Source organism: Colias croceus, chromosome 16 (assembly GCF_905220415.1).
Source record: "Colias croceus chromosome 16, ilColCroc2.1".
Classification (NCBI taxonomy): Eukaryota; Metazoa; Arthropoda; class Insecta; order Lepidoptera; family Pieridae; genus Colias; species Colias croceus.
This window is the reverse complement of record NC_059552.1, coordinates 1,785,148-1,806,564: the sequence shown is the minus strand read 5'-3', so window position 1 is coordinate 1,806,564 and position 21,417 is coordinate 1,785,148. Positions and strand designations below refer to the sequence as shown.

Genomic DNA, 21,417 nt, shown 5'->3' with positions numbered 1-21,417 from the left:
GAATTCGCACGAAATATTCAGGGTTATAAGATTTTCATAATTTTAAATAGATTTTTTTATCCGTAGATCCCGAGAGATGACCGTTCTATTACCTATTGTCAAAATAAAAAAATTAAACTCTTGAAAAAGTGATCACGAAATTCACAGTAGGTACATAACATCCCTGAAACAGATTTCTATAAATTTTACATTAAGCCTTCGTAACCATTATGAGGCAATATTATTTTAACCTGCCCAACTTAATTAAAATACTGGGCAAATAAATTAAGCTAATTTGCCCATACTCGTTTAAACAACATTCTCTGTAAATGAAAAATCCAATCCCTAAAATCATTTACGTTTTTTATCGAGTTTAATTAAAATTAACGAGAAACCCGACCCTTGTGTGACGGACATCGGCTATTCAACGCCTACATTAGACAATTCTTTCTAACCTAAATACACAGTACTGCAAACGAAACCCGACCTTTTTGTTGTTAAATAGAGTTGGTATTTCACTAGCGCAATACTGATACTTGTGCCGTTTCGCGAGATACAGTCGTATGACGTCATAGCACCCACGTAAGGCTTTTCGGGTCTCAGTGTGAAGGAAAGTGGATGCAAATTCAGTCGCGACTCTATTTGAACTTTATACTTTTCTGTAAGAAAAGTGTACAAACTGTTTACATCTGAATATGTAGGTTCCATTGAGGTATAATGGATACATTTTTAGACATAATATACTCGTATATATATGAATGGAAACGTTTATGTGGGTGTTTAAAGATACGCAACGCTTCGATTGAAAAGGCGTTGTTAATCAGGCGTAAATTTGTATACAGAACTGCTTAGAAAATTTCATTTTGGGGAATCGGTATGGAATATGAATTTGAAACCTTTTTGTTGACTGAACTTTTGCTTGAATGCTTTGAATATAACATAATTTTACCAATTTGTATGTATGTATGTACATTAATAATTAATGTACAGGTTATTAAGGCGACATCATTTAAGGTATTAAGTGTCTCTCTCTAGAAGAAAATCAAAAAGAGCTTACTTTAAATATGAGACATATTTTGTTTTTCTGATCAATGTTCTTTCGAGTAAGCAGTTAATGAATGAACTGTATTATCTACCTCTCGATTATAAAAGTCACCAATCGTACTGACGAAGTCTCCAATCCTTATTATTTCAAAACCAATAGTCTATAACCGAAATCAGAAAAAACATCGAGACACTCATAATATCGCTCGCATTAACCATTCCAGACACAAATCGTAGGTTCAGCGTACACTTAAGTAGATTTAGTGGGCCCTTTCTTTGATGTTTTCCCCTTAAACTGCGACTGCTTAGCATCTGAATAAATAGTACCAACACACATGTAATATATTCCTACGATAAGGCCGGGGATTAGGCGAACGGATTTATTTTGTTTACGCTATATTTTTTGTTTATGGCTACTACGTTTTGGTGTGTTTTAAATGTTTTTCTCCGATATCGTTGATGTGAATTGTAGTATAGTTCTGGTAATAGGATTTTTTGTAAAATATATCGTAATGTTAAGACATTGTAATAAAGTCGTAGATACTTTGGCGATGACGCGAATTAAAATTTGATACAAAAAATAAAACGAACTCTCAATAGCATAAAGGTTACCAATGTCCCGAAAGGTCTTCTATAACAACTTCACTATAGGTATAAGATGATTCTACGATATGAAAACAGCAATACATCACCAACTATTAAATTTAGATAAAAAAACGATTACCACAGTCAATCCAACAATAACTCATAACCCGCTCCATTCGAGCAAGGCATAAAATTGCAGGCTGCAATAATGACTATTGAAACGTAATTTTGTACGCAAAAGCCTTAGAACAATGGCCATAAAACCTTCGAATTAATGAAAGCGCGTAGACTTATAAACAATAGACTCGAATAAATTAATCTGGAGGGTCACGATCCTCTCTAACGAGGGCACGATTGAGAGAATATAACTTGTGAAGAAGTTACAAGTGCTATAAGAAACTTCGCTAAATGATATTGAGGCGTCGATAACTTTTCAAGTCTACATCATATCATACGTATGGGATGTATAGTGGCGATGCGAGAAAAATACAGATTATATTCTTATATTGGATACGATATTCTCGTGACAAGTGACACATTCATGATTACATTATTAACATTAACAACAGGTAGATAATGCAGAAAAAAGTACTTGTATCATTTGTTATATTTCCTTCCTTATCTAGTAAATAATTGATACCTATTATAGTTAGTGTCGAATCAGTATAGAAGTCACAAAAATAAACAGAAAAGCAACAATACAATTAAAATTATTCTACAAATACTAAGACCGTTAGTCATGTAAGTATGTCGAGTTAAAAGAGATATTTTTATAACATACCGTTTAATTTAAAAACACTCGCATTGTAATATCTTACACTATTGTGCAAATCTGATTACGTATGAATAGAATATTTTAATTCCAGAATAAATTGAATTTTACTGAGAACATGTGTTTCTAAACAATATTACGAGAACGGTAGATAAGTATTTTAACACTTAATTCTATAATGGATAATACCTATGTAAGATTTACCACCTCTTTTTACTGGATAAAAAACCTCTTTATAGAATATGAGTAATCAGTATAATACGCTATGAGAAATATTATCTCATAAATATGTAATATATATTTATCATAAATATGTAATATATATTTATAGTAGAGGTATATTAATATATATTTTTCATTAAAATAAAGTACCTAAGCTACTGCTTATGCTATGCTTATTACTATAATATAACATAATATTTTATTAATTAAAGTTCCAAATTAAAACGCAGCATCAATAATTTAGAAGATACGTAAACACAGTATCAAAGGAGAATGGCAAACTCCCATAGGACTCTGGGCCTGATCGTTACACTGATGATTTATGGGTGATTAAATAGATAAAAATATACAGGCTCTATGAATATAATAATTATAGATCTTTTCTATGGGATAGCAGAGATATTGGGATATTGATTAAGATCAATTTTGAATATAACGTTACTAAGGCCCTTCTGCCATTAGGTACGATACTTCTAGAATACGATACTCGCGTAGAAAAAACTACTTAGATATTTGCTGGCTACCCGATGCTCGCATATTATGCGACTGAAAAATGACTAAATTCATCATTATTGTGCCTCGTTTTTGTGGACCGACGTTATAATAATAATAATTCATTTATTTATTTATTGCAACAACAGTTACGTCGTTATGTCGAGCAATAAGCAATTCCAGTGACGAAGAAGCTCTTGCAGTTTTTCTTTTTTATAGAAATAGAAGACGCCAACGTAAGAGTAAGAAGTACTGGATTCATCCATATATTGAAAGAAACATAAATTGTAGAGTTTTTGTAGCCGAACGAGAACTACAACATGATTATTAGATATTTTTATCTTTCTAACGAAGAGATACGCGCGAGAGTCGAGACGCGATGCAAAAGCGACCGACACGGTGAGTAGTGCTATACTAGTCGCGGACGTGTAGGATACCAGTAGCGTAGTGTGCGAGCCTACATAAAAATGTATGTGAGATACTCCGCGGCGACTAGTCTTCGAGACTTGCAGGATACTTGAATCGCCTATGCGTATCGTAATGGGAGAAGGGCCTAAAACTTCACTCAAATGTCAAACAACAAACATAAACAAATCACTCATCACTGACACAATTATGATTAATAATTTGACATTTTATTAATGGCCAGCTACCTAAATAAAAATGTTATAATTTGTTTTTATTTTATAGAATGATCTAAATAAATTAAGATATATGTTAAAAATAAGTTAAGTTTTGCTTCTGATTTATAAAGCATTTGAATTAAATAAAATTAAAAATAAAATATAGACATTCATTCGTATTAATCGATATATTCGACTTTTTTACTCCTGACAACACTGACAATCTCTGCTTGATAAGACCGGTAGTCATAGAAATCTAAATAACAATGCCGGTAGTGAACACATTATCTTTTTTTTCAAAGATTTGTTTTCCCATAGAATCAGAAATAAATATTTTACCAAGAATTACTAAAAATAACATAAGGAATTTTAAATATATTATGATTTCTGTAACAGTTAGGCCCAGTTTCGCCATTCTCCTTTCAAATTTGATCATACGCATGACGTGTTATTCAATAAATATTTTAGCTGTGGTTGAAATTAAACAATTATGAATTTACTCTCTATAAATAATATAACACTTTAAATTTTGATAAATGTTTAAAAAATTCAGTTTAAAAAAAACCGAGTTCGTTAAACTTAGTTTTGACAGCAAAATTAAGGTTTATTGGGAAAATTACATTTTACATTTAATATAACAAAATTGAAAAAATATAACTTCTCTATAAAGGTTATTTATCTTTCTATAAACTTTAATACCACTGTTAATGAGCCGTCAAATAAATAATTTTTCACATAATATAACCTAACAACCCTCCATTGTAGAAACACGAAACACCTTTTAGTCCGCAGAGACACATCAAAAGGCAAAACATAAAACACAATTACGAAACCGCGATATACGACTTAAAGTTTTAAAATATAAAGCACACATTTGAGTAACAGACGTGAATCATTTCTCAGCAAGAACACATCCATCTCGGGTGAAACCGTTCGTGGTTCACATATTCGTCATTTTAATTGCATGTGCAACTGTTTTGTACGATTTGTATGTAGAATAACGGGAATCTTTAGTTAGAAAGCTAATATACAGTAGGTACTCCAAAATTAATAATTCGCATGTAAATCTTCGCTAATTGTCGTATTTCCAAAATGTATTTCATTTGACTAAACAAATTTTACTAAATTATGCATGAAGAAAATGCATTTAACCACTCTATATTTACATTATACACACTAGCGGTCTGCCCCGGCTTCGCCCGTGGTACATTTTTATGTTTTCTCTCCATAAGAACCATCCTCGTACTTCATGAAAGGTAATAAAAAAAGAATTAACGAAATCGGTTCAGTTGTTCTCGAGTTATGCGCTTACCAACACATTTTGCGATTCATTTTTATATTATAAGAAGATATCGTCTTCGGACGCTCCGGGAATATGACAGTTGCCGAACAGTGACATTATCACTTTTGGAGTACTGTACATTGTACAGCTTTATTGATGTCACATAGGACACACACAATATGACTTTATAAAATAAAATAGGTTTAACTAAATGACGATCTAAATTATTGTTCTGTTTAGTGGTTATTGAGTAGATAGCTGCAGTATTCAAATAAATGCGCCAATTACAAAATATACGCTAATGATTACGACATGATGAAATCAATACTAATATTATAAAGCTGAAGAGTTTGTTTCTTTATTTGAACGCGCTTATCTCAGGAACACCGAAAGAATTTTTCAAATCGGATCAGTAATTCTTGAGATTAGCGCGTTCAAACATACAAACTCTTCAGCTTTATAATTTTAGTATAGATAATAGTCGACAATACACAATATACTGATATTTCTTTTATACACAAATGCGATGTAAATAGGACACAAGCAGTGAGATTATGTACAGAATTGAAAGCGTAAAGCCTTCTGAACTAAAGGTTATACGTGTCATTTATAATGACATGAAAAATATCACTGTTATTCTCAATACGAATCCTCTTTCCTCAGTTTATAATCTAACTAGATTTATAACTACGGCTTCGCCCGTGTTTTCAAAATTTCCATAAGAATTATTATCATAGGAAATAGAGGTGAAAAGTAGCCTATGCCACTCTCTAGCTTCCTTTTTATTTGTAGATCACGTTATAAAATCGCTCTATTGCGTCGTGACAGAAAGACATACATTCACAATTTATTTATTTATTCATCAGCATGACGGTGTGGCTACAAAACGATTTGGAACGGAACTTCCCTCTTCCTCAGTTATGCATAATAAGGGCCGATTTTTCAATCCTTAAATAAAACTTATCCGTCCAATAAAGTATTACACGATAATATTAAAATGTCACGTAAACTGTCAAATACGGGCAATTAGAATACGTTTTTAAAATGGTAGTTTTATACATTATTCGACGAATAAGTTTTATCCAAGCATTGAAAAATCGGCCCTAAGTAATATTAATACTTATATAAATAAAATTGTTTAAATAACATATTAGTAGTAGTAGTTAGACGTCCTGTATATTCCTAGTAAAGACATAGTCCTGTAAATTCCCAGGACGTTTTACTAATAGCCTGTACAGTATTGTAAACTAAATCATTAAACCAAGATCACCAAATAGATTGCAAGATGTATTACAACTATTACAGGCACATGTTAGCTTCAATCTACGTCAGAATGAGGGTAGATGACAGATATCGTTACACACGTCGGTAACAACTGGCTTAATATGTAATACGTTTTCGAGAATACCCTCATATTGCAAGTGGAATTTTTTAAGCTATTGCATAGCTTCTATCGCGGGCTTTGAGCCCTGGGACCGTATCAAGAAATTCCGTAACGAAAAAAACTCACGCTCCCCACTCCGATGGGCGGAGGTGTGGCTTGAAGGCATAGCATGTACAAGGCTTTACCGCGGCAGTCCCCGAGTGACACACCTCGTTGTTTTTGTAGCTTTGGTTTAATAATTATAATTCGCAATTAGTCTATGGAAATAGGTGTACAATCAAGTGTATTCTATTTGTTTAGCTTCAAAGTTCATTTGTAGTATATTTAAAAAACTAAGTATTATAATATGTAAAACGTAGTTTTTATCAAGATACAGGTATTTATGTGTTTGCATTACTTCTGGTATTATCATTATTAAATAATGTAGTTTTTTTTTTCAGAAATATAATTGCAGAATTCCTCCTTAATTAAATAATTAAATGTATTAATACACAAGTCGCTCCTGCAACGAAATTCTCATCCATAATAAGAGCAAAGGCATACATTTAAAGCTAACTCAAACCGAATTCCAATCTCAAATATTCACGCACATGAAACGCGAGGTATGCTTAAAGAAGAAAAAATGCCAAATAAAGCCTATTTTCACGGGACAATCTCGAGCTAATATAAATTTTATGAAAGCTGTGTGTACATTGTTGTTTCATTAAGCACTCATGTTTAGGTATGATGTTGGGTTATGAATTACGTTTTAAATACTGCTTTCAGTAGTGAAAATTGGTTTTTATAAGGCTCAGTTGGATATTGTTTTGTGAATATATAGTAATTAATCTTCATAATTAAATAACGGCTTGTTATGAATGTCTGATGGTTTTTTATTGAAATATTAGTCGGAATGCGATATTTTTTAACCTTTTATTTTTTCAGTTAACGAAGAATATTTCTTCTATGATATATAAAAGAGCTAGATACGTTACCCGCTCTCTATTTTGGCAAGAAAAAACTCAGGTAAGTGCCCGAGTTTCACTTAGTCACGCACCATTCAGCGTCGTGGCTGGACGTTCTTTTTATATTTTAATCGGCAGTTGTTATTACGAAGTACATGAGTGAGACATGTATTATGTCTCGTGCGTGAGAGTGAAAGAGAGAACAACTGTATTGGTGATAATGCGTTAGTAAGTAGGTATGTATTAATTACGCTGTTTTTTAGTGCAATGATGTTGGCGTATGCCGCGTCTACTAGTATAATAGGTCATTGTATTTCTTCAGTAAAACTTGTTGAACAAAACTAGAGAAAATACATCGTGATAATAAATTTTACTTACATTCAAAGAAAGCTAACCATTTTTTTAATAAAGCATGTTAAATAGAGCGGATACAAGCAATAAATAAATAAAACAACAGATAGTAAATTATTATCTATTTAAATACAATGAAAGTTAAAAAAGAAGCATACCAGTAAGACATGGGTCCTCCTTGGCTGTGTCATCGACTGATCGAGACTTACCTGAAACAAATAACAAACAAATATGTTTATCAAGAAGATTCTATTATGTACTATTAATTAGTAGAAAGTTATCGGATCCGCACATGTGATCTAACATATGAAATCATGCATTAGGTTTTCAAATTATTTTGTGTAGTTTATCGAAGTTCATATTGAGTTCAATACGGAGAGGCAAATGCTGAATAGTCCACCTAATCACGACTAGGATATTAAGATATTTGAATGTATTTATTGTATTTTAAGATTTTATTTCCATGTTTAGTTATAAGTCAAAAATTTGTTAAAGTATTTGTGATTAAACGTATTTTCTTTCTTTCTTTCTTCTAAATGTAAAGGAACAAAAATAATAAAATGTATTCGTTATCATCATTAGTCCATATTATTATGAATATCAAATGCAATTTAAAGAATTGCATGAGAGCCTTTTCACTATAACAAAAGTTGTAATATTGAGTGTCAATCTACGCCTGCATATTGATATTTTTTTTTATGTTGCAAGCTGACAAACGCGCGTCACAAGACAGAAAGCGATGATGATTGGCGCTGCCTATGAACTTCCACAGACGTTGGAGTATTGTGGGTGCGTTGCCGGCCTAGAGAAGAAAAAAAAACACTAAGTAATTACACAATAGTTTTACAAGGAGCTCTTTATTATAATGTCGATAATTATCACATATCATTGAATATTAAATTTAATCAGACAATCCCACCAATATCATATTACACGAATATAATGACTGAAGCCCTATATCGTATTTAATTATTATCAGTCAAGTAATTATACATAATATTGGCATGATTCCGATGAGAGCTAATAGCCGTTAATAATAATTATGATCGTCGGTTATAACTGGTATGTTGAAGGGAACTTGAAATGTTCTAGATCTAGAACATTTACCGGTTATTACAGCTTATGAATGCGGTTTTTTAAATCGGAAAAATGTGTTTATGTAGTCTGTAATTTGTTGACTAGTTTGGTGTAGCATCTTAATACTTTTAAATAACTTTTTTTATAAAGGCCAAATAGAAATTGAATGTTAAATATAGGTACTAATATATCTTACATTATTTCGATAGGAATACGTTTAGAAAACCTTATTTTAAAAGTTATTTAATTAAAATTTCATTATCTATTCTTTATAAAGTGCTATCGTCGAGATTCATTTCAATCTGCTATCTCAGCGGGACACACTTCTGAAATTAATAGTAATAATATGCAGTAAACTATTCTGAAAACAAGAAGATACGCTACCAAAACGCTCCCACCTTCTGTTTATTACTATTGTTTATTATATCTACGTGCTACGTTACCTATCTTATGATATTTTTATTGTGAGGTGAACCGTAACGATCCATCCCTTATGTTTATTGTGTTTCAACTTTGTTAACGTTTAGAATTTTTATGTAGCATTTTATGTACGTGCCGGAGCCATTTACAATTTCGTATAATGCCTCCACGTGAATGGAGTGCTACGGGAATAAAACTTCGCGATATAAAAGTTTCAATGGCATGTGTAAATGTCGCTAATTTTAATGTTTTTTGGAAATTTTTTGCCAAAAATTCGGTAATGGAAATTCTATACAATTATGTATTAATTGTTTTTATTGGAGAGTACAGTGAGTAGTACTTTCTGCACAGGGCATTGTTTTTACGTTTTATAGTTAAATTGTTCAGTTATAATTTTAAACCCTGAATGTTAATGATATAGTATCTAAAATACTTTACTGGAATTTAATCTTCCTAAAATCTACTTATTCGGGTTGAAATAGTTTAGAAAACATTAACATATAATAAGACTTCCAAATTCTTAAAGAAATTCAGCATTAGCATAATTTTCCCCTAAACATTTCATTGATAACGTTTACTCCCCGCCTAATCACTCTCAAAATAAATATGAAAAAGTTACATAAAGGAATACAGAATTCACAGCGGCTGCACTTCCTCTCTCTTCAGGTGCACCTCTCAAATATTCGAGGCTTGCACTCTAATCTCACACCGGTCCACCACCATCTTGAGACTGAAAAGCCGCACCTTCTATTCCTGACAGAGACGCAAATCCGATGTCCAGATGACGCGACATATCTCGGGTACCCCGGTTACATACTTGAACATAACTTTCATTCAAAAGCTGGTACCTGTGTATATGTTCGTGAAGACATTTGCACTCTGCGTCTCCGTGACCTCGAGGAACCCAGTTTTTCTGTGCTTTGGATTATGGCAGATACGGGTATGGACAAGATAGTTTATGCTTGTGTATACCGTTCGCACAAAGGAGATCAGGAGACCACACGGCTATTTAATTATCTGAGTGAAGTAGCAGATGTAGTTCAACTTAGATATCCGAGTGCTGAACTTGTCTTTCTGGGGGATTTTAATGCCTGCCATGCAGACTGGCTGTTCCCGTTCCAGAAGACGGACCATGCTGGGAAAGAGGCCTTTAATTTCGCAACATCCTTTAACCTTTCTCAGCTGGTAGTTGACGCAACTCGTGTACCAGACATCGACAGCCATACTGCCAACTGTCTCGACCTTTTCCTGACGACAGAACCAGACCGTCATGTGGTCGCTGTCTCCGCTCCACTGGGGACATCTGATCACTGTCTGGTAAAGTCCGTGTCTTCATACTCTCCTGCAGATCCATCTTTAAAGGGAACAAGGAGAGTATGGCGTTATAACTCAGCGGACTGGGATGAGATGCGGCATTTTTTTGCATCCTATCCTTGGCGGCAAGTGTGCTTTTCTACCACTGACCCATCCAGCTGTGCGGATAATGTTGTTGGTGTGATTCATCAGGCGATGGAATATTTTATACCATTTTCTGATATTCGCATCAACAACAATGCTAGACCGTGGTTCAATGCCCAATGTAAAGCTGCATTGGCTAAAAAGCAAGCAGCTTTCCAAGCCTGGGTCGATGCTCGAATCCGTAAAGCTCACGATATTCGGGAAAAAAAGAAAGCCTTTAACAAAGCTTCGAAAACCTGCAAAAAAATGCAAAAGAAGGCTCGTTTTGCTCATGTGCGGCATATTGGAAGTAAGCTTGTTTCTTACCCCGCAGGAAGTAAAGCCTTCTGGTCCTTGGCCAAAGCTGTCGAGACAAACTTCTGTCGTCCCACTCTACCTCCGTTGATGAGACCCGATGGTTCTATGGCTCATAATGCAAGGGATAAGGCAGATGTTTTTGCCTCATTATTTGCCAACAACTCTCGTCTAAACCCACCTAGTATTGTTCCACCCACAATTCAACATTGTGGCGTTCATATGCCTGACATCCGCATCACGAACAAGGAAGTTTTAAGAACATTGCGTCATCTCGATGAGAATAAAGCCAGTGGACCTGACGGAATACCAGCTATCGTTTTAAAAACTTGTGCTCCCGAATTATCTCCTGTTCTTACACGTCTGTTTCGCCTCTCGTTAACGACTGGAGTTGTTCCTAAAAACTGGAAGCTTGCCAATGTGCAGCCTGTTCCAAAGAAAGGCAGTCGGTCAGACCCCACCAACTACCGACCGATTTCAATAACCTCCATAATCTGTAAGACTATGGAGCGTATATTGAATAATCGGCTCCTCACGCACCTCGAAACCAACGATCTGCTGAATGATCATCAGTATGGTTTCCGCCATAATAGATCTACTGGCGATCTTTTAGTGCACGTGACGCATCTTTTAGGAGAAGCTGTTGAGAGGTACGGGGAGGCACTTGCGGTCTCCTTGGACATTTCTAAAGCGTTCGATAGAGTCTGGCACGATAGCCTTCTAGGCAAGCTACCCTCTTACGGCATCCCAAGCAACCTTACTACATGGATTGCTGACTTTCTGCGGGACCGGTCGATTCGTGTTGTTGTAGATGGTTGCTCGTCAGAGCCAATGTCCATCAATGCCGGAGTTCCGCAGGGGTCCGTTCTCTCGGCAACACTGTTTCTTCTTCACATAAATGACATGATTAATCCGAATATATTCAGTTATGCAGATGACAGTACTATTGTCGAGAGTTACAAATCCAGTGCCCGCACATCAAAGGCCGAAACTGAATTACTACGGGAGGATATGTTGGAGCGTTTGAACCGAACTCTTCGGGCTGTCTCCGATTGGGGCGATGCCAATCTAGTCGGTTTTAATGCTTCAAAAACCCAGGCGTGCTTATTTTCTGCCAAACGGAGCACCTTCACAAATACTCCGACTTTCCGCGGTGTATCTCTACCAATAACCGACTGCCTAGAGTTGCTTGGTGTTACATTAACGTCCTCACTCAACTTCGGGCAGTTTATCGAATCCAAGGCCCATCTAGCTGCTAAAAAGCTCGGAATCCTTAACAAGGTTAGACAATATTTCACACCAAGGCAGCTTCTTAATCTCTACCAAGCTCAAGTCCGATCCTGTGTTGAATATTGTAGTCACTTGTGGGCAGGCGCAGCTAGATGCCACCTTGGAGCTTTGGATTCGATCGAAAGACGTGCCAAACGTATAATAAACAACCCTTCACTAGTCGAGTCTCGTCTCTTGAGCCTTGAGCATCGTCGTGAGGTGGCATGTCTTTCGGTGTTTTATAGATTACATTTCGGTGAGTGTGCGTACGGGTTGCACAACCTTATCCCTTCATCTCCATTCCTCAACCGCACTTCGAGACGTGGCGAGGGATTCCATCCTTTTGTTGTAGATATCCCTCCTATTAGAACACGTCGCTTCGAGTCATCTTTCTTAATGAAAACGGCTAAGGAATGGAACTCTCTCCCTAGCTCCATATTTCCCGCACAATACAATCTGGACCTTTTCAAAGCGAGGGTGAACAGGCTTCTTCTAGGCAGACGTGCATCCAAGTAGACCACATCGCCGCTTTCCATCAGGTGGGATCGTGGTCAAACGTCTGCCTATTCATTATAAAAAAAAAAAAAAAAAAAAAAAAAGATTTGAGTTTAAAAAAAGAAAGTTAAAACAAACGTTTACCAGTTACGCGAAAATATTTAGCCTTGGCCCAGATGGGACGATATTGGAGTTTAAAAATGCCCTCGCTTGCCTTCTGTACTTAAGAGTGCTTGTACAGTCGAGGGGTCGTTCGAGTGGCCGTTACTAGTTGCGATAATCGATCTAAATTGGCCGTAGATAACCAAAAAGGATCCAACCCACAAAATGTTACTTTTGAGTTATTGAAGTTTGAAGTTTAACCTGTGTTTGTTCATATAAAGACTTGCTTGTGTTAATTGCTTCTTAAGGAAAAGTGTGTGTGTCAATGTATATTTTATTCTTACAAACAAATTTTATTGAATTTAGTTTTATTTCTTGAAATATTCAGCTAAATGTGTGTTAGGATCCTTTTTGATAAAACCTATTTTCAATTATGATAAGTGAATTTTCATTTCGCAAAAACGATTCAAAGTAGCTAATTGCTACTAAGATCCTTATTTTTTTTTTAATTTCGTAAATAAAACAACTAACTTTCAATTTTTTTTTTTCATTATTTATATAAAACATATTAATTCTATCCGATTTACTATTCTTCTTCGTGTGCAAAGTCCGGTTCATCGCCATATCTACATCGTCATGAAGTCTTGGATTGCCCCCTTGGATTGATTTATAGAAATCCAGGCAGTATTTAGATAAATAGTCAAAGATTGACTCCAAATCGTCTAATTGGGCTTTTCTTTAACATTTGGCCATAGTCATTGAAAATCATTATCAGATACCTCCGAAGATTTACCTTTCGAGCCCGCCCATACATACAACTTTTGCATCGACTAAACTGATCTGTCGAGCTGTATTCTCCTCTTGAATTCAACATGACTAAACTGTTTAGTCGATGGAGGTGCGCATACAATCGATTTCAGTCTTAATAATTTATATCCCCAACAAACCTTACAGTCTTCTATAGGCAATTCTTGAATGAAGGTAATAAAGATCACATGAGCGCGTGATCGATAGTTGTGCGAGTAATTTTTTTTTTGTTACTTCGACATGTTCGTCAGCTTCGTAAATTTTTTCAGGTATTTTCGAAGTGCTTCTATTTTAGAAAAATCGGTATAAAAAAGGCAAAGATGTGTGACCCGATCAAGATACTTGGAGTGTGAACTTAATGCATGCCTAACGCCTCAAGCTTTAAATACATAATATTCAGTCTATCCAAATGTTCTGAATCGTTTTTGTTATTAAACCAGTATACATTTCTACAAAATTCAGTTTAACAAAAGAGATCCATGCTTTCTGAATCTTTTTACTAATTTATCTATTGCATCATAATATCATAAAAATTAAATATCTAAAAGGATCCACATGCTTTTGGATTTTTTTAAACATTTTAGTTTTGTGTTAGTTTCTTAGACTGAGCGTTTTACAATATGATCCAAGAAGAATGGATTGTTTTTACGAAACTAAAATATGGCTTCTCCATACATGTGGGTTGGTACCCAGTGTCAATTTAACGTCAAAATATTCATATTTTACTTGGATTGTTTTTGCTAATCGAAAATATAGACCTAGACGAGCAGTTTGGTATATTTAACTCATTTTCGGTCATGTTGTGGGTTGGATCCTTTTTGCTTATCTACGGCCAATTGTTAGTCTAACTCCGGTATTTGTGATCAGGTAATGCAATTTTATATCTTTATTTGGTCTTAAAAATTTTACAGTCACTTTCATAGAGAAGATATAAATAGGGCCCGATGGTTGAACCTAGGAGTATCCTGCTTATATTAAATGTATGTTCGCTCATATTATAAGTTTAGATTCAATTTAAAATAATAATAATAATATAACAAAAAAAAACATTACAAAGTTAATTAAATAAGTAAAATTATCATACAATATTATCAAAGCTATAATTTTTCTAGACGCTGGCCACTAGAGCACGTTCCTAGAATAAAGCAACGAGAGAGCTCCTGTTTATTGTAAATAACGTTTCAATAAGAAATAATTTTATAAAAGTTTGCGTTTCTATTAGAATGATTTTTCCGGTGAAATAGACAATATCATATTATGTTTTTTTGTTCTTTTTAAGTGATGTAGCGATGACTTATTTGAATTGAGAACGAAACAATATCTTCGAGATGAAAACTGTTAAAACTACGAATATGGTGCTTAATTGTTGATTCTCTAAGCCAGTCGAAAGTCATACTACTGAGGACTTTGCTAAATAATATATCTCCACGAACAAAAAAGCGTCCGTCATTCTAGTTATAACAACATGAATATTAAATACACTACTGTATACTATGCTCGTATCAAAAAGACAAAAAATGCCTTCAAAATGAAGATTTTTAGTACCATCTATGGACAAAAACCTTAAAATATAACCTCACTAACTACTTCACGTATGCACGTATCAAAAAGATATTTAACACAAAAAACTTTCAAAATGAACATTTTTAATCTATGGAAAAAACCGTCAAAATCCTTCAGATTTAAGAAAGAACATCGATCTAATTTTTTAAACAGTACATAGCCTTGTGTACTCTGTTATATCGAAAACAAATTCGTTATCCCTAAAGACCGGTCGCCAACTTCCCTCGCTAACTCTATTGACAAGTTTGTCAGCCAAGTTTGGGCAACTCTTAAACACAGAGTCAACATTCTGAAATTAAGAGGGCTAGATTTCTTGGAATGTTTGTGAGAAAACTGATGAGAAACGCAATTAAGCTAGCTTTGTATAGGATAAATAAATATATGTTAGTGTTAAGTTTATGCTGCGTATGTACCTACGTGTTATTAGTTATTAAATATATGGATAATAGATAAATTAAAAGAACGCTTTAATAAGATTGGATATGTGTAAAAAGTTGGAATTAAATCTGTTCGTTCATAGTATGTTAAAATACAGGTGAAGCTAATATTATAATCTAAGCGTGCTAAATTGAAAATTGATAGCATTTTTTTACAAGAATATCTACGGTAAAAAAGTCTAAAATCAATTTCAGTGTAAACACATAATCGAACAACGTATTCAGTTGTGCTGTCCAGAGAAATCCGATATGTGAAAAGAATTAACAGCTTTACCTAGACACACTAGATCAGTTTTCTAAAACAATAACTTGCAAATAAGTCGTAAGTCGCAATCGAGGGAATACATAATATCGCTTTGAATCGCCTTCAAAGTGACCAGATCAAAAGAGAACTGTACAACAAAATGTTGATCTTCCATTCGATACGAGCTGTGGTTTGAGCAAACAAAAGGGCGACTCCTTGAATAAAACATTACAATCAAAACTCGGAATATTATTTGTAATCGTGAGTATTTGCTGAGTTAGAATTTTTGTAACTGATTTGTTAGGAATGTCTGTTGTGACATTAACAAATAAACCTTTATTAAATGTATGAAATAGAAAATATTGTGTATTATTTATTTTCAATTTCTTCTTTAGTGTTTACTAGCTTTCCGTCCGCGGCATCGCCCGCTGAGACTAAACTTAATAAATTATACATATAAACCTTTCAATTGCTCTATCTATAAAAACTGCATCAAAATCTGCTGCGTAATTTTAAAGATTTAAGCAAACATAGGGATTTAGGGACAGAGAAAACTACTTTTTTTATACTATGTAGTGATGACCACTACCAAAATCTTATTTTTCCTAGTTATTTATACGACCTTATCTCTTAAGGAGGCATTCAATTTTTACATAACTGTATGTACTAGGTATACACATAGTATTCCCATGAAAGAGACTCAAATCATAATATCCCACAAATTTGTTAAAAGAGGTGTGAAAGGAAAACATTTATGGTGGTTATTTTTTATGCATATTTATTTATTTATTTATTTATTAAAAAGGTTCATCACCAGTTGTTACATATGTATCATTCTCGTTAAACAGTAACAATAGGATTTAAACATTTTTATGCACAACTATTCATATATTCATATATTTCACGTAAAAGAAAGCCAAGATCACCTTTAAGTCAATCTGGCAGACTTCTTCTATATTTTTATAATTCCATAACGCTAATATAAAAGCAAGTTAAGACGAACATAAAATACTTTGAAATGTTTTTAAGCGAAACGCAGCTGTTCAGCCTCCTTATAGCGTCTTTATATGACGCCCGTATTAAACTTTTAGTAAACTCATCTCACAAGAGTATCCCTTAAGGAGTAGTTTGAGTTGGTAATTGCTGTATTACGTGTAATGAAGTACATTCCTTGTATGTTTGTAACTTTTTGAAAATGTTATTTCTAAATAAGTTTAATATGTTATATTATTTGTAAAAATGTTAATAATCTTGTTGTTCTTATCACATGATAATTGTAAATAAGTGATGTATGATAAAATTAGGTTGTATAAATACCTACTTTTTGTTTTATTTAATTCTGGTTATTTGACTATTGACAATTGTAAAATATGACAGAGTTGTAATGTATTTGTTTCACTTTACTTAGTTCTGAGAAAATAACCACAAATAATCTTGTAAAATATAGTATGTTATACTAATTTTATAACAGGTACTCTATATAATATTATAATAATATATTCAACTTTTCTAAGGTAAACAAGTAGCTAAAATTTAATCGTTTTGTTTAACCTCGTCCCTTTTTCCGGGACTTGATTCGACGGCCTTCGAGGCACCTTTTAAAAGCTTTTAGAAAAGTTCACTTAATTTTTGTTGCCTGTAAATGTAATATTTTAATAATCAGACGATTTTTATGTATATATATTGTATTGTTTTCTATTGGTTTTTTTTATATAATGTAAAAAGGCAAGATTTTTTAGGAATCAACTTATTTTCTTTATCTATTATGTTTATAAAAGTAGTCTATTAATAACAATAATTAACTTCATCGAAATTGATACGTGTTTCAGACATACAATGTCAACTTAAACAGCAGCTATAGTAGCAATATTAAGGTTTATTCATAATAATTTAAACACATTTATCAACATCTTCAAACGATATGAAATAAATTTTTATCAGCCTATAAAATGATACAAAATAAATCTGAAAGGTAAGCGAAACGGATATATTTTCACAATACATTAAATTTTATATTACTTGAGAGTGAATTGAAATGTCACTTCAAACGTAATTTCCGAGGGTTGTTAGGAAGGGCTTTTGTAGGGAAATAAACCGAACACCTCTATGAGTTGGGATGATCACTGAGGCAAGCAAGCAGTGAGCTGTGGACTTCGGGCAATAATAATTAAAAAATGGTGCATATAACAGTTCATATTTGGTGAAATTAAAAAAACAAATTTTAGGTATTTTTGAATGCTGTTAAAACATGTTTGTTTACCTTACATTGAGACAAGCAAGCAGTGAGCTAATGACTTCGGTAATTTTGATGGGAAAATGGTATGAAGTGGTAATAAAAGATACGACTGGAAGGATGTAAAATTTATGTGTGAAATTAGAAACCTCATGTAATTTTCTGTTCAATTTTTGAATAGTGTTGAAAACATGTTTGCAATATTTTAAAAATAAAAAAAATGTGTTTGTTTTTAATATACACTTAAATATTTTGAGTAAACTCTATTTTTACTTAAAATCGTCTCAACTTCGATAGAAAACATTCATACCAATAACCAAATAGAATGTTGTAATAATTACTTTCGTATCTGTAGCCCAATTAATAACGTCAAAGGCCTGGCCTACCGCTTTTTGTCACAAAGTTGATGAGGGGAAACGAAAATATCGTACAAGCACTTTATCACCACGATTCATTTATCAGAACGTAACTATTGGAGCGGAATACATTGCCGTGGACATTCGCGGGTTTTGTTTTTATGTTTTTTGCTAGCGCGCAATGTTTTTGCTCGTATCTATACGATATATTATTGTTGGAATATCCTGTATTCAGTTCACGTGACCCGAACAATGCTGAAATGAAAATATTATAACGGATATGCTGGGTTGCGAACTTTTTCATAGTTATATCTTGGTAAATTTATTTTTAATTATTATAGACAGATAACATTTAAATCCCTTTTATAATGAAATAATATCTATAATGTTTTTTTCAATACCATTAGCCGGGTCCACTCCAAGCTACTTTGACTGTTTGGACTGTGAACTCGAATATTAGAAAATTGATTAAAAATAATTACTTCTGTAATTAACGTGCAAATCATAAACTTGCCTCACAAATAATTTAAAAAAATTAAGCTTTAACACATAATTATGTCGTCTAACGAACAAGTTAATTATTCATAATATCACATAATCTAAACCAAACGATTCGTACTATCTAATAAATATATTCTCTCTCACTCCTTATACTTATACCATACAATGTATAAAAGCCTTAATAAAAGCATTCTTCACCACTAACGAAACCCTAACAGTATATTGTAAAGACCAGTTCACCTCTCGAGAGATAAAGAGGAAATATTTTAACGTGGAAACTTGGCAATTTCCGTCCATTAGAAGCACCTCGATAGCCGTCAGCGATCATTCAATTACAGACAACAAATACAATATGTTCCGAATCGTTTGTACTTTGTCCAAATAACTTTTCTGTTACTATCTGCTGTAATTCTCTACTTCGATATTACGCGACAACTTCGAGTGTTGGATTAAGGTAAGGAATAAGTATTATTACGATTTTCTATGGTGACACAGCAATATAATAAGTTGATTGAATAGGCCATTACGTTTCTATACTAATAATTACTATAGTGAGGAAATATTGACTATATAGTAGTATACAAATTAAGGCAAAATTGTGTTGTGTATAATATTATCTATACTAAAATTATTAAGCTGAAGATTTTGTTTGTTTGTTTGAACGCGCTCATCTCAGGAACTACTGGTCCGATTTGAAAAATTATTTCGGTGTTAGATAGCCTATTCACCGAGGAAGGCTATAGGCTATAATATATATCATCACCAACAGGACCGGAGCAATGCGGGTAAAACGGCGGAGCACAGCTAGTATAATAATATTATGTGAACTTAATAGGACATTACGTTTTTATAGATACTATAGCATGTTGTCCCCTTGACTTTGGTAGGATATAAATTGTAGTAATAGGCAAAATTGTGGTATGAAAAGACTAGGTATTTATGTAAACGAATATACCCTATACGTGGGTGGAGGGACGATTCGGATCCATTCTAGTAGATTGGGGACCACTTTCCAGAAATAGACATTGTAAACGAGGGGCCTTTACCTACCACTAGGAAAAATAAGCAAAATATACGGACTTAAAATAATATTTTCTTTTTTCAATCCTACTAATATTATAAATGCGAAAGTTTGTATGGATGTATGGATGTTTGTTACTCTTTCACATAAAAACTACTAAACCGATTACAATGAAATTTAGCACACATATAGAGGGTAATTTGGATTAACACATAGGATAGTTTTTATCCCGGAAATCCCACGGGAACGGGAACTATGCGGGTTTTCCTTTGCAAACGCGGGCGAAGCCGCGGGCGGAAATCTAGTGTGGTGATATTTTACATCAAAGGGCGAGTGAATTGATCATTTTCTTTAATTTATTACTATTTGTATCAGCTATCAACTGACCTATATACTACACCATACATAATTTTATTGCCTTATCCTCAGAATTAAGCTAAACCAATATTTATGATTATCGCTCTATAAAACAATATATATGATTACAACACACCCCACTCTAAATTCCCTAAATATTATCCATTCAAACACATACCAAAGCCCCAAGAGACATGATTTATCACAACATCATTAACAAAATATTCTAACAACGTCTTAGATTTGGTTCATTTGCATAAAATGTTTATAATTCGCCTGAAGCTTCTTCATGAATCATACTTATCAGTGGTTAAGAGCTTACTGGTTTTGATTGCTACGATTATAATGAACCATACAATTTATTTCAAGCTAATATTGTTGAATTTGTCGCGGTAAACGGAAAATTCCATGAGTAAAGAAAAAAACGACGTGTGGCACGCCACGATGCCTTCAAGCCACACCTCTACCCGTCGGAGTGGGGAGCGTGAGTTTTTTTCGTTACGGAATTTCTCGATTCGGTCCCCGCGCTCAAGGCCCACGATAGAAGCTATGCAATAGCTTAAAAACTTTGACAAGTTTCAGCTTTCATTTACGTTGTATACCACGTGAATAAGAAAAGCTCAATTTTTTTAATGAAAGATACATCCCACCAAAAACATTTTCATGTAAAATGTTGCCAAGACGAGCCCATATGACTAGCACTGTCAAAAAGTTATCAGATCGTCTTAGCGGGGGCACTACCGTGCCCCCAGATATTAAGAAAGAAAGAAGATATTTATTGCGAAAAACATTACACACAAAATTTCTCTAAAAATTAAATGAGGCAAAAGGACACAGCCTCAGCAAAATGCTGCACAAAACCAGCGCTGATTGACAGGCTGTACCGATGATTGAGGTTAAAACTGAAATGTACTTAAAATAAAGACAGGGAAGTATATTATGTATTAAAATATAATAAAAACACAGTAAAATTGGATTTTGTATTCATCTCCCAACATTTCCGTTTCCCCATTTAAGACGAAAAACTTTTCACTTAAAATTAAAAATTCACTGGCTTTTACGTTGTTTAGATTTTTGGCCTCTAAACAACAGCTTCAACATTAAA

At 33.7% G+C, this 21,417-nt stretch overlaps 1 protein-coding gene across 1 annotated transcript in view; it reads right to left on the bottom strand.

The window, feature by feature from the left end:
• Nucleotides 1–21,417, bottom strand: part of LOC123698597 (acetylcholine receptor subunit alpha-like 1) — a 204,427-nt gene that overhangs the window by 157,042 nt on the left and 25,968 nt on the right. The window contains exon 3 of the mRNA XM_045645306.1: nt 7,837–7,887. The gene's annotated coding sequence lies outside the window, so the exon portion shown is untranslated. The remainder of the gene's footprint in view (nt 1–7,836; nt 7,888–21,417) is intronic.